The 15,595-nt window shown below is 37.3% G+C and overlaps 1 pseudogene; it reads right to left on the bottom strand.

Moving 5' to 3' along the window:
- Nucleotides 1–10,713: 10,713 nt before the first annotated feature.
- On the bottom strand, nucleotides 10,714–15,334 carry LOC134477457 (glycoprotein endo-alpha-1,2-mannosidase-like; annotated as a pseudogene).
- Nucleotides 15,335–15,595: the final 261 nt, after the last annotated feature.

The following is a 15,595-nucleotide window of genomic DNA, read 5'->3' as shown; positions in this document are numbered from 1 at the left end:
GTCTCCTATGCCACCATGAACGTGTGTGAAATTGGATGGTAAAAGGTCCCACATCTCATAGCAAGTTAAACAAAAAGTCTTTACAGTTATATAACTTTGAAATCTGCAGATAAGACAGACTGAAATACTAGAATTAGAATAAATATATTAGATATTAGGTAGCCTTTTATTTTTTTCTTCATGTCATTTTAACTCTTCCTTCTAGTCCCTCTATATATGTGACAGTTGTCTACTTTGGGTCATTTTAATAATTTTGTCAAGAATAACTATGTACAGGGGTTGCTACCCAATAATCCAGTCCAATTACATGAGTTGGATCAGTTCGAGCTACTGGGAAGTTTTTCTTTTTTTTTTTTAATTTTATTTTTTATTAGTACATACCTGTCATACATATGAATCACATTCATCATAAAGAATTTGTACCTGTACATAATGTGCCTTAGTTCTGTTTTCCCCATTTCCCTCCCCACCCTTCAATGCAGGGTCTTACCGTGTAGTCCAAGCTGACCTTGAATTCACTCCATAGTACTTGTTGGCTTCAGACTCACAGGACCTGCCTCAGCCTCCTGAGTGCTGGGATTGCAGGCTTGTGTCACCATGTCCAGCTCACTGTGTAATATTCTAATTCAATATTGATTTTTGAAAAGATACAGCTTTAATATTATGGTTTGATCAAGTAGCTGTATCACTTACAGAAGACCCGACTGAAGGGACTGGGAAAACAGTGATTATTGGTTTACTGTGTGAGCTAGAGTTTATATCAACTGTAGAATCTCCTCATTAAGAAATTTATTTTCCACTCTTGCAACAAAGTAAATATACAGATAAGCATCTACAGCATAAAAATTGAAAAAACAACCAATCTTTAATAAGTTAAGCATATTGTGAATACCTGATTGGATATTCCTGCCCTACAATTTGAAAACAAGAATTTCAGAGTAAAGCAGTTCTCTAGAACGTGTTTCCTTGGTGTTTTGGGGCCATTCGTCTATAGGTGTAACCACGGTCCTTCTGTCTTTTACAGCACTGCCAGCAGGGAGTCGGTTATGTCCTGCCTTGCAAATCAAGTGTGTTTGCTAGGTGAGTCTTTGTGAATTGGATCCAACCCAAAATCAAAGATGCATTGTTAATATTGTAAAGACAGTCCCTTTCCTTTAGAGGGGCTTGAGAGTGGAGAGTCACACAAATGAGCACTGCAAAAGAGAAAACCATAGAGTAGTATTTTGTTTCTAAACACACTAACGTGCAAGATTCTGCAAGAACAACTTCCATCTTGGGCAGAGTTTGAGTAGAATCAACTTTTAAGATTGCTGTAATCCTGGATTTACAGTCTCTTTGGAAGGTGGCTGTTTTGGTGCTGATTGCATTTTGTCCTCTGGCTTTGATCTTTGTGTTTAACACCCTCTTCCCAAATACAGGTCCTGTTTCAGTTCATACAAAGAATAAGACTCATAAACATACCCAGTAAATTAAAAACTCCAGTGAAAGCTGACAGAATTACTTTAAAGAAACTGAAGGAAGACTTTCAGACGTTGAAGACAGGATTTCAGCTAGTGATCACAAAAGGAAAGATCTCTTAAAAACAACAGGAACCATAAAATAACAATTTAGTGGCTGCAAGATGACACCAAGAAAAATAATTTAAGAATGGCAGGTCAGTGAAAAAGCAGGAGTCAACACAAATGACATTAAAATATTATTTACAGAAGTAATAGCTGAGCACTTTCCAAGTATGAGAAAAGGACCTGACATACAGATAAGTGAGGCATATAGAACTCCAACTAGCCATAAACAAAATAAATTTACAGCCAGACATATAATAATCAAGATCCCAGGAATTCAGCACAAGAACAGAATATTGAAGGCTATTAGAGAAAATAAACAGATCACCTATAAAGGAAAACCCATTATAATCATGACAGACTTCTCAACACAAACCAGTAAGTTAAGAAGAACTTGGAGTGAAGTATTTCAAGTCCTGAAAGAAAACAACTTTCAACCCAGATTGATGTGCCCTGCAAAATTGTCTTTCAAAACTGATGGAGAAATAAGATAAAGATATGACAAAGAACAACTGAAGGAATACATGACCATCAAACCAACCGTAAAAAGAGTACTGAAGGATATTCTAGAGAGATAAAGATGACCGTGGCTCCAGGAACAGCAGCAAAATGGGATCACTGAGCAGCACAGACAGTGGAAGAGAGGGGAAAACTAGGAAGCAAGAAACAACAGCAGGAAAAAAGCATGGCAGAGATGAATCAGTGCATGTTGGCTATAGCCATTAATGTAGATGGTCTCAATTCACCAATAAAAAGAAACACAGGAAGAGTAGAGCAAGAAACAGAATCCATCAATATGCAGTACACAAGAAATACATTAACTCAAAAGGAAATTCATAGATTGAAAGTCAAAGGAGAGAAAACTGATCCATGCAACAGGGAACCAGAAAAAAAGTAGGGATAGCTTGTCCATCAACTGCAGAAAGAATAAGAAAGATACAGTATTTTTATATGATAGAAAGATACTAAGCCACAAAGAAGGATAATCTTGAGGCTCTTGTAGGTAAATGGATGCAACTTATGACCATGCTCTTAGGTGAAATGGTTTGAACTCACATAGGTGAACGTCATCTTGTCTCCTTAGTGTAAAGAGCTGAAGGAGTTAACGGGATCCAAAATATATGATAGATATTGTAGAAGTTAAAGGGAAGGAAATCTCTAAAAAGGGAAGGTGATAGGCATTGTTAATTCACTATTATTTAGTTTTAAAGTCCAGTATCCTTTTATTGTTTTGTTTTGATTGATCTTATTCTGTTTCATTTGGTTTGATTTTATTAGGTCTGATGGTATGGGCAGCTATTTTGAAGATAATAAGAGGCATTATGGCAGCCATTGTTGATTTCCCATTATCTTGTTTTGAAATCTTGTATCACTTTCACTGTTTTGTTTTGATCGCTTTATTCTGTTTTGTTTTATTCTATTAAAAATAACAAATGATTGAACACTGGAGCCTAAGATAGGGTAAGAATGAAGTCAGGATGAGAGATGAGTAAATTATAAATCACAGAACAGAAGAGATATTGGAGGAATCAGAAAAGGTGGGCTGTGATGGAATGGAATGGTATAGGAAATGGAGATCATGGAAGGCTTGGAGTTATTTCTTTTGCATCTCTAGGGGCTGACCCTAAGGATGAATAGCCCAGGCTGAGCAAAGGACAAGATCACTGGAGGAAAACAGGAATTGCAAAGCTTCAGTGCTGAATCAACACCTATATAGCTCCTAAAATCCACAAGAATTATGACAAGAGTAGTGTTGGAACAAAAGACCACTGAAATTTATGAGGAAAGAGGAGCTTCCCAGGTCATGAGGGTCACCAAGTCAAAGTTGGGGATATGCTCGCTTAAAAGTAAGCCAGATATGGCAGCACATATCTGTAATCCCTGTGCCAGAAGGCTTCAGGGTTCCAAGTTTGAGCCCAGCCCAGGTAACTTAATGACTTAGCAAGATCCTGTCTGAAAAATTTTTAAAAAATTATCTGGGAGATTATCACTGATCTTATTTCCTCTATGGCTTCATGGAGTTGTTTCTTTGCCTCAGTTGCTATCATTTCAAAAAGTTCAGTTATGCAATTTCCAATGTCTTCCATTTCAGTGTCACCTGGGTTTATTCTTGGTGAGTTGGAGGTCTGAGACTGCATCTTCCTCCTTCATTTTGTCATTTTTCTTCTGGGACTTTTGTGGCTGACTAGGCACCCTCCCGATGGATTGCACTGGGATGCTGAGCTGGGCAGAGATTGGATCCCCTGATATCCATGTGGCTAGCCACGGTGCACCCCCAAACTATGGTGCTGGGGCCTTGCGCTGTAATGGACAGAGCTCAAAATATCCAGAATCCACTGGCTAGGCTGCTCCTTTCCTGATGGGCAGCTCTGAGGCTCTGGGCTGGGCAGGGCTTGGTACCTCTGGGACCTGAGTAACTAGCCAGGCATTCCTCCAGTGGATTGTGTTGGGATGCTGGGCTGGGCCAAGTTCTCAGATCCTCTGGGACCCATACAGGTAGCAGCAGGGATGCACTCCTGGTGTATGGTGCTGAGGTCTTGCACCTGGCTGAGCAGAGTTTGGACCCTCCAGCATCCCCACGGCTAGCCTGGGCACACCCCCAGAATATGCTGCTGGTCCTTGTGGCTGGCTAGGACCCACCAAAAAACATTTTTAAAGGAGGCTGGGATATAGGTCAGTGAGAAGACCATATGTTCCATTTCTACTACCACCAAAAAAGTTAAAAAAAAAAAAAAAGAGAGAGAGAAGAAAAGAAAAAAGTAAAGCTGGAATCAAAATAAGAAAGAAGACAAGAAAACAAGAACCTAAAAAATGTTTATTCCAGTCACCTGAGTTAAATGAGTGTTCAATGAGCCCCTAAATAAGTTAATACTGAGAAGGACTTAGAAGGAGGCTGTAGGGGATCCTGAGGTCCTGATCATGATAACAGTCAGTAAGTAAGGTGACAGTGGCTATCCAATGTAATTTTTGAATTGTCCCTTTCAGCTACTTGGAAAATGAACATTAATAGTATAAAAATTTCTTTGTTGCATACATTCAGAAATATTTATGCACACCAAAGAAGCTTGACATTTTTATTTAAGCAGTTTTTATGGAATGAGGAGTGTTGTTTTGTTTTAGTTCTATGATTAACTACTTGCCTTTTTAGAGAACTAACAAGTCTCATCAATGAATTTCGAGATAGCCCTATTTATAAAAGACAATGAGTGGCTGGGAGGTCATGTCTCCAGTGATTTCATAGCAAGCTGTATTTCCAGGTCGGTTTGTAATGAGGGTGCACATGACAGGAGAGTGAGGACAGGACAGCTGTGCTAGAGACTTCATGAGTGCTCTCTCTCTCTCTCTCTCTGTCGCTGTCATCAAGCAGGGAAATAATTTACTTTATTCACCCAGGGAAGCTGGAGGGCAAGGTAAAAAGAGTACAGGCAGGGGGACTGTTTACTTACCCTCAACACAGACAATTTTTCTTGGCCTGTAGCAATCACACAAGTAAAAAGAATTCATCAAAAAATAAGAGGATTGAGCTGGAGATATAGCTCAGCGACATAAGTGCCTGTCTAGCAAGTGCAAGATTCTGAATTCAATTTTTGTTGAACAAAGAAAACAAAGTAAAATAGCCAAAATACAATGAGTCTTTAAAAAAACATAAAAGGATTGGGCAACCAAATAGAAGCCTGAATGCTTGCAGCACCTGCATTGTACAGCTTATCATCTCTGCTATTAGAAAAGTGTTTACCGATACATGTCCTCAGCTTGACTGTGATTCTAGGGCAGAGCATATGTGATAATATGTGTATTTATTCACCCATGTATTGAAGTATGAATGGATTCCAGAATATTTTATTCTGTAATTACTCAGGAAGCTTTTGTTAAATGTGTAGACATAGAGGAAGAAGAACATGTGAAGGCTAAAGCCTGAAGGAGGATATCAGAAGGAGCAGCTGACAGCACAGTCTGTGGCCCAGAGAACGCTGCATCTGTGCTGTGGCTGGGGTCCTGCAGGCCTGGAGAGGCCCTGGGACGATGTGCTAGTGCATCCAACAAATGCTCCTCTGCTCAGCTTCACTCATGAGTCCTAGAATGCAGTCATTTTTCCAGCAAGGCCAGTGCTCAGCTCATCTGGTGATGCCTTCAAGAATGTGTGGGGGAAGAAAAGCAGTGCAAACCTGCTGGGAGCCCAGGATGCAAGCCACTGTGTTTTTTAATTTTTAAAATTGAATTAAAATCAATTTCAAATAATTGTGATTTGAATTCTACCACTACACTCTCATTTCAAGAAAATACAGCAAGTCAAATGGAGTGATCTTTTTTCCACCCAATCTTATAATTGATGGAAAGGCAGTTTTAATTTCTTCTGATAAGCCTGGATCCTTGATTACTGTGACAGAACCTTGTTTTTCTTTGCCTTACCTATGTTGGTCCTTGGTTCCTGAATTTTTGGTCCCTCGGTCCCTGTGTTCTGAATTATTGCTCTTGCTCTGAAGTGGAGCTAGAAGAGCCTAGAGCCGTTTTCAGCTGCAGCTATCCACTGAACTATAGAGGAAAACCAGAATGTTTAAGCAGTTGAAATAAACAAGGCAGCAATATTTGCATATATACATATCACCTCAGTTCTAGCCATGTGCATATCTGTGAATCAAGCACTCAGGAAGGCTGCTGCAGGAAGATCACAACTTTGACAACTTGGCAAGACCTTGTCTCAAAATAAAAGTAAAAAAAGGGCTGGGGATATTGTTCTGTGTGAGAGTGCTTGGGTTTATATTATCTAATAATGCAAAAAATCAAAATAAGGCAAACAAACTTCAATTCTGGCTACTTAAAAGAAAACCACAGAGAGGAAAGGATAATGGGCAATCCATTCTGACCTTTGACTTTTGCACTAGGAGCCTTTTCTGTGTAGATAGCATAAAATCAACAGTGAGTTTGACTCTCTTATACTCACAGTTGCAGTGAAAGCTATGGTGATAATGGAAGCTTGTAGACTCTCTGGAGAGAGGTAGTAGGTTTAGGAATAATTTTGTTAATGGAAAAGCTGGAAAGAAAGCAAGCGTGCATGTAATATATCCTTGCTTCAGAAGTGCAGGGAAGCCTGGAAAATTGCTTTGAGGGTGAGACTGTTTTCTTAGGATCAATTCCAAAAGATTAAGTTGTTTGGTTAGGAGGCATAAAGATTTGTTTGGAGAATCCTTTTTTATAAATACAATCTTATTTGGATTACAGAAAAAAGCTATTAACTAGTCTCTCCAGTTGGCACGCTTTCCCTAAAATCAGATCATTCCCGCATTCCCTTGATTAAAGCTGCTCAAGAGCTTTTCTGGCAACTGGAATAAAGCCTAAACTCCCTGGAAGATCCTTCGCTCTCTTGTGTCCCTCAATTCTTGACCAGAATGTTACCTTCTTAATGAACTGTGCCTTCACAGTTCACCTCTGGCATCCCCTGCCTCGGTCCCCTTGGTAGGTTTTACTATTTTCCAGCACGCTCTTTTGTTCGTGTTTGTCTCTGTCTTCTCTTTTGAATGTGAGTTTCACTGTCATGAGGACTGGGACCTTTGTTGTTTTACTTCTAGCAGGAGACATTTGATACACCAGGCATGGTCATGTCTCCAAGAGGCCTTTCCAGCTGAAGTAGTGTCGCCCATTCCCATCCCTTCCCACAGTTACCTTCTAGAATGCTGCAACCTCAGTGTCTACCTGGAATATCTTCATTTATCTAAAACAAAAGCTTCATGAAGGGGAGTGGGACCTTGCTATTTGTTCCCTTCTGTGTGCCTTGACCTGAGGAGGGTGCCTAAGGACTCAGACTTTGTCTTGTTTTGTTTATACATGAATTTTTTGGTAAGTTGTTAAAATAAAAATTTGCTAACTTACTCCTCAGCAAAGCATACTCTGTTTTCACATTCGCAGAGCATGATATTTTCTTTCACTATCTCCATAACCTAATATGTAAATTTGATAGACAATATCTTAGTTACTTTCTTGTTGCTGGGACAAAATACTTGACAACTACAAACTAAAGTAGAAAAGGTTTATTTTAGATGACGGTTTGTAAAGATTTCAGTTCATAGTCAAATGGCTCGAAGTTAGGGTGGCATGGCAAAAGGACACAGCAGAGGAGAAACAGTCCTTTGCATGTAGGCAGGAGGAAGCATGGCTTCTTTCTTTCTCTTTTTATTCCATCCAGACTACAAGCCTATTGGTACCACCCCTATTGGTACCAGGGGTATCGGGCCCCTCACTTCACTAAGTCCACCATCCATACCCAAAACTATGCTAAACCAATCAATGGACAAATCCAGCCATAGTCACCCATGACTCCCAAATGCCCCATCTGTGAGTGCATGAGACTTCGGGGAGACTTCTAGATATAAACTATAACAGGTAGTTTTGTTTTGTAATAATTAAGGATAAATTATTTTTTCATGTGTTAGCTAGTTGTATTTTTTATTAGTTGTTATTACCTTCTGTCTACTTTTTAAAATGTGAATATTTTAATTTTAACTTTAGATATATTTTCACTTGTCATAAATTGTAAGTGTTTCTTTTGGCATTGAAATTTTATGTTGTAAAAAATTAAATATGTTTAAATTCATGAATGCTTTAATTTCTGTCTCATTTTTATGCTTTAAAAATTCATTTCCCATTTTGAGTTCAGAAAATTCTATTAATTAAATATTGACTTTTTAAATTTTACTGCAGTATATTTTTAATAAGGTAAAAATAACTTTACTTATCTAATTTTCTAATGTTATTTATTTCCAGTTATAGCATTGAATAATAAATATAGTTAAAAGTCATTTTTCAAGGAAACATGTCTTTGCAACTATTGCTTATTGAAAATTCTGTGTGACTTTGTGGAGATTTATGGAAGAAATCCTGTAATTTACCAACCTAGCAATTCTGTGATGTGAAATTGCCAGCTAGAACCTTGTGGGATTGGTTCCACCTTTTCAGATTATAGCTAACAGGACTGCAAGACAGTAATGGAAATATTACTCCTGACTTGAGTTGTACAGTTTTCTGTACTATAAAATGGTATGTTTCTCCCTGCAGGAGCTAGCAATTCAGTCAAGAATTGTACTCTTCCCTACTTACTCCAAATAAATAGGATCAATTCTTCAAATAGTATTTTGATATCATCCATCTTAACATGTCAACGAATATTTCTTCTCTCCTTCTTGAATATAATTCCCTTCCTCCCTACAAATATTTGTGGACTAAAAACCATGGAGCAGTGATTGATCCTATGTAGTTCTGGGGAGCAGGTAGTAAATCAGATGAACAGAAAAAGGGCAGGGCCCCTCATTAGTCTAGTAAGGTGAGGATTCATAAAATAGGTCATACGTTGTGTGGAAAGGATAAGGCATGGAGGACGAAGGGAGGGGGGAGAAAAGTACCTGGGATGTATGTGCCATTATAATATGTGATCAGCAAATGCCTTTCTGAACAGGTGACACTTGTATTTATGCAATGATTTTGAAGTATTCCTATAAGTAGATGACTCTGATTGTAAGAAACTCCTAAGTTCTTTCCATAATTTCTTAGCCAATACTTGAATCAATCTCAGAATTATAGTTACTATTTTTCCCTTAGTATTTTTAACTTAGTTTCTCCAAATAAAGCAATCAACAGAAGGCTATAGACAAAGAAAAATTTTGAGTGGGAACTATTTCCCATTGTGGCTTTTTGTGGAGAGTTTTTTGACTTTTTCACCTGTTGTCCCCCATCTTGCCTCCCACACCCCAGTACTGGGGTTAAACTCCAAACCTTTGCCCTGAGCTACATCTACAACTCTTTTTTATTTTTAATCTTTGGGGCACGATCTTGCTAAATTACTAATTTGCCTAGGCTCTGCTCAAATTTGTCATCTTCCTGCCTCAACCTCCCACAGTACTGGCATTAGAGATATGCACCACACAAAAAGTGGTGAGATATTTTAAATAAATAGGAGGCTATAGGAGGTTACTTTTCTAGGAGAAAAACAACACATGTGATCATTTTTAAGATAAAAAATTTACTATCCTTAAGAAGGCATTTTTGACTGAAGATTTTGGAATCATGTGGAATGTGGTCTATACTCTACCAGCTGACTTTTAAGTGAGTCCCTTGGATTTTGGAGCCCAGTAGAAGAAAAATATAAATATGATATTATTTTCCTCCACTTCGCAGTAAATTCCTACCTCATAGGGTAAATTAATTGTTCCTTCTAAAATGCAGAAATTGCTAAAAATGTTTTTCTTTATTTTAATATAATACATGTAGGTATTAATCAATAAAATATATAAAAGCACTCTTCTGTGAAAAATACCATAACAAAATAGAGAATAACAACAGTTAATACAGTTTACCATAATCTTAAAAGAATGTTCAAATGTTGTTCAGAGCACAAGTCATAGACAAAAAGAGTCTTACAAAAGTTAATAAGCAACAGCACAAACTTTCTTTTCATTGAACTAAGAGAAACAGTAGTATAAATGAAACAAATGAGCATATTACATTGAAGTATTTTTGAGCCAACAGAATATAGAATTTGAAGAATTATTTGAACTGCTATTTCCTATTTCTCTGTCTTCAATTTTGCTCTTTATTTATGTATGCATATATATATGTCTCACTTATTTTACTTAACATTATGTTCTCAAGTTGCATCCATTTGTCTGTGAATGCCTCAAGTTTATATTTCTTTATGGCAAAGTGGTGCTCTACTATGTATAAAAACCACGTTTTGTTTGTCCATTCATCTGCTCATGGACATATATACTGTTTCCAATATCTAGGTTTACAAATTATGCTGCTATAAAAAAGGGTATGCATATATCCTTGTAGTATGATGACTTTAACTCTTTTGAGAATATTCCTAAGAGGGGGATAGCTGGGTCAGATAGAACTTCTATTTTTAGTTTTTCAGTAAACCTTCACACTGATTTGCATCATGGCTGAATCAGTTTACACTCCCACCAACCATGTGGAAGAGTCTCTTTCTTCCCACATTCTCACCAACACTTACTATTATTAGATCTTTAAAGTAAAAATCTTTAATAAAGATGACACTAATAGTGAATATTGATTTTGACAGTACTTTCTTGTAACTCAAAACAAAAGTAAGGCATTTCTAGAAATTAGGTGATTTTAATAATTATTAACCTTTAATGCCTTAAGAAATAGAAATCTTCTGAATTTCTAATATGTAAGTTTTTCTTTCTTTACTATGGTTTTCAGTTCACTTGCAAGTTAGTTCAGCATAAAACTTGTTTTATGAGGCAAATAATCTAGGTATATTGTGTTACTTGTTGCTTTGGGAACAGCTATTTCAATCTGGGTTCCTTTATGTTGCTCATTAAAAGCAGTGATAGAAATTAAACTGGGTTTGGGCTAAAGTGAGACCCTGAACATCCCTTCATAATATGGTACGCTGACTCAGTTCTGTGCATTTTGAATGTTCCAAGGACCAGTGCTGCTGGATCCACATCCTGGATCCTGTGCATCCTGCATCCACACTTTGGGGCTAAAAGTTGTATTTATCACAAAAGAATTTTGGGCTAGCCCAGTTCTGACTTGAGGATTCACACGTAAAGGCATTTGTGGCAAAATTCACGTAAGCACTTTGAAGAATATCATATTTATATTTTTCTTCTACTTTAAATGCAATAAATAAACCATCATAAGGGAAATTGTGAACATTGTGAGACCTGAGGTAGTTAATAGATTGGCCTAGTTTTCAGGCTTTGTGATATCATATATAAAACACACAGGAAGAAACAAAATACAAGTCAGTTACACTACTAGTTTCTCTTGGAGATGTGCTTATTATCTGCACTTTTGAATGTTCAAGATGGAGATACATTTTTGTGAAACCAACCACCTCTGGATAACTTTTTTCCTAAGATAACAAGGGAAGAGAGCTAATGGCTTAATCTGCAAAGATACACAGAAGACTTTTAAAATATTAATTCTATTTGCATTTCTACTGCTTTCTTTTGTTTTGTATGGTAAAAGGGCAAAATAACCAGTGATATAACCAAGGATATACAGTTACTTGTGAGCACATGCTGACCAAGCCAGCAGAAATCATACATAGCCCAAGATATTCTCACAGGACCACTAGGAGGTAAGGAATGACTTCTGTTATGATGAAAGGAGTATTGGAACAGTGACTTGACTAGCATCAACTCTTGGTATTACCTTAAAGCATTATTCTCAGTCTCTTCTTATTAGAGAATATATTGTTAGGTAACGCCAAATCTATTGTCTTTAATGTAAACCCAATAGTAAGCATACCTCGCTGAAAACTTTTACTTTCTAAACAAGAGACAATATATTAGGCACAGTGGAAAGTCAAACCTCTGTGAGAGCATTTTGGAGATTGAAATAGTGTGTAACTTATGAAAAATAAGGTGTAAAAATTCTATGTAGTAGGTAAACAATAAATGATTCTCAAATCAGAATGTAGAAAAATACAACTGACCAACCATTTGCTATTGTATAAGAATTTAACAATAACTTTTTTTTTATTTAAAGAAAAGGAAACAAAAAAAATACATGGAGATAAAAAAAAAGGGTAGAAATAATACAAAATTACAGACAAACAAATGGTAAGAAATTGCCGGTTGATAAGTTACACATTGTCATCTTAGAAATAGCTGTTCAGGTTATAGAATTAAAGTATTTAGAATGTCATTCAAAAAGTGACCCTACAAAACATTCTGCTCTATGATCGAATATAAGCTCAGTAATATGATTATCAGTCCTACACATTTGTTTTACATCTCAAAGAGGGTAAGATTAAACATATCAAAACAGAACAGAACATTAAAAAAAAAACAATTTAAAGAAATACAGATTTCAAAGCAAGTCCACTGGAGATCTTCATTATCTGTCACTAGTTTCTTACAAATAGTTGTCCCTATCTTCACTCACTTTATATACTTATTGCATATTATAGAACTAATCAAATCATTACAGGATGATGAAGTCTTTTTAGGTCCTCAAATTCCAAATTAGGGAAGACAATAGTAACTACCATCGCATCTCTCATTCTCTTTGTGATAGCCGTTCCCATCTCTACATATGCTGAAGTTGAACTCAAGAAACCAGTCCAATGTCATTCTAATCAGTGAACAATAGATTGCTATAATTTATATTATAATGCTACAAAATAAGCCTCGGGTTTCTCAGCGTCTCTTCCTCAGAGTATCTGTTCCTTATATCTTGCATTATATAATGTTCCCATAAATAATTTAGAAAAAACCCATGTGTGAATTTCTACATATATATCTATCCTCTCTGTATTATAGGGAAAACCAAGTCGTAGCAAGACAGCAAAACAATTTCCTAGAAAAACATGCAATGGATAAGACATATAAGACTACAATATAAATGATCTTCCGTTGCTACTATGTTTTCTCTTGTTATTTTCAATAGATTTGTCCACAACACTGGCTTATTATAGTTAAACATAGTATCACCTATTTTTATAAAAACTTAACTTTGACAGCATTGTAGGATTTGAGAGCTGTTACTAATTAATACCAGTATGGATATCCTTTACAACTTGTCATGCTCAGAGTAGTTGCTTCTACTTTTAGGGTTGATGCTAACAAGCATACCAATTTCAAATAAAATCAGCCAAGGCCAACCAATAGTCTTATGATTCAGATTCACTTAAGATCAGTCATAGTAAGACAATGTAAGTAATACAGGATTTCAGTTTAAGTTAATAGGAAAGTAAGGATAGTTACCATGGTATAACCTGCTATTTTTGGTTCTAGAGGTCTGTGCCCTCAAATCTGACATGAGTGGACAGACCAGAACAAATTAAATTCAAACTAAATATGGCACTAGGACTACTGTGTCTTTTAAATCGTTATACACCATTAACAATGACCTCTGCTTTTTTTTTAAAATATAGTTTCAGAGCTGTCTATACTAAAGACTATAGCTTACCATCTCTGCCTCATGTCTGCTACTCCACTTTTCTGCTATAATTTGTCCACCTTATTCCCTCATTCCCTTGTCTGCCCCGTTCACTGAGGCCTCTCTGCCACTGTTGCTGGAATCCTGGTATCTCTTCCTCTCTTTCTCTGTAATGTCCTTCAGCGCTCTCTGTAGGGTTGGATTGGTGGCCACGAACTCCCACAGTTCCTCCTTGTCTTGAAAGTATATTATTTCTTCATTAATTTTTAGAGAGAGTTTTGATGGGTATATGAACTTTGGTTGCATATTTTTTTCTTTCAGGACTTGGAATATTTCTCCCCACTCCCTTCTTGACTTAAGAGTTTGTGTTGATAAGTCTGCTGTTATTTTGATAGTTTTCCCGTTATAGGTAATCTGCATCTTTTCTCTGGCTGCTTTTAATATTCTGTTCTTTTGGTGGATTTCTGGAATCTTGATTATTATATGTCTAGGCGTAGATCTGTTTTGGTTGTAGGTAGCTGGTGTTCTGTATGCCTCTTTTATCTGGATATCATTTCTTTTTGCTATACATGGGAAATTTTGCTTTAATATATCTGTGAATATTTTTTGTATTTCATTTTTGGTTGCTCCTGCTTCCTCACTCACATTCTTTATTCTTAGGTTATGTATCTTTTTGTCATCCTCCAGTTTTTGAATTGCTTCTTTCTGGTTCCTTGTTATTTTTAAGAGGCTTTTTCTTTCACGATCATATGCCCTAAATCTCTCTTCAAGTTTCAGAAGGCTGTCTTTAGTTTCTGTCAAGGCATTTTGCCAGTGTTCAATGGAGTTTTTAGTTTCCTGATATTCTCTTTGGATCTGTTTCATGTATTCTAAGTTATGTTTAAATTCTTCTTCAGATGCTTCTCTTTCTTTTCTGATTTCCTCAGTTCTTCCATCTGTGTTCTCTTGGGCGGGGCTTGTCATTTCTTTAATTAATCTCTTTATATCTTGCCTCACTTGGATCAGGAGTACAGCTTTAAATTCCTCTATGAGATCATGTAGGTACTTTTTAATTTTGGCTGATGCTGTGTCGAGTAATGGATGGTTACTGTGCTTGTTCTCTTCCGTGTTTACTTCTCCTGGGCTTATTTTCTCCTGTTGGGCAGCTGGAGATTTTTTTTTATTTTTATCTCTTGTCATGTTTCTGGTTTCTTTCAGACTGTCCTGGGGTTCTCTGGCCCTCTCCGAATTGCTTAGGGCCTTTCAGAAGTGTGCTGACTTGAGTTTTTGCTGTCCTCACCAATTTACTGTTATCTGGGGTAGGCTGGGATGCAGGGGTGGTACAGGCTAGTCTCTAGCCTCTGTGCCAGTTAATCCATAAATTAGGCTGTATTTTCTGGATGTCACTGAGTTGTGACTATCTTGTATCTGCTTATTGGGCCCCAAGCAGAAGCTTGGTTTAGCCCCAGTAGCTCCTGCCAGTTCTGTTTGTACCAGAAGCAGCTGAGTAATGTCACTATGGCACAGGGTTCTGCCCAAATCCCAGCTGTTCTCTTCCAAACCTCCCTGTGACAGGAGCACCAGAACAGCAGATCTGCCCAAAACCAAGATGTCTCCCACTAAGTTCTCTGTGTGGAGCTGAAGTCAGCACGTAATTAGGCTCTGCCAGATTTCAAGATGTCTTCCACCAGCCCTCCCTACAGGGGGACCTGGTGATGTCACCGAGCTGTAGTTTCTGTCCAACACTAAAATGTCTGCAGCCAGATTCTGTGTTATTGATTTCCCCGTGGTGGCGGGCACTGTCCAGTTCCAGGATGTTCTCTGGCCAACCCCAGCAGCCGCGGGGTTCCCAGTACTCACCAGAGTCCGGCGCAGGTCCTCATTCCGGGTCCACCACACACCAAGCTGCCCACCTTTCCCGCACTCCGGGCACAGCCTAACAATAACTTTTGATAAACTAGGTATTAGATAATATTTTAATTGGCAGAATTTAAAGTAGAAAGTGTTTACCCAACCATAAAGAAACAGATAAGGTTCATAGAGAGTCAAAAACATTGATGTATTAAATTCTAAGCAAAAATTAAAAATATACTGTTTAAAATTCATCTAAGCCATAGCAGCCTCTAAAGGTTAACAGCTACTTT

This window comes from Cavia porcellus, unplaced genomic scaffold, assembly GCF_034190915.1.
Source record: "Cavia porcellus strain 051 isolate PalLab524CR breed Dunkin Hartley unplaced genomic scaffold, mCavPor4.1 scaffold_8, whole genome shotgun sequence".
NCBI classification, from domain to species: domain Eukaryota; kingdom Metazoa; phylum Chordata; class Mammalia; order Rodentia; family Caviidae; genus Cavia; species Cavia porcellus.
This window is presented reverse-complemented; position numbering and strand designations above follow the sequence as displayed.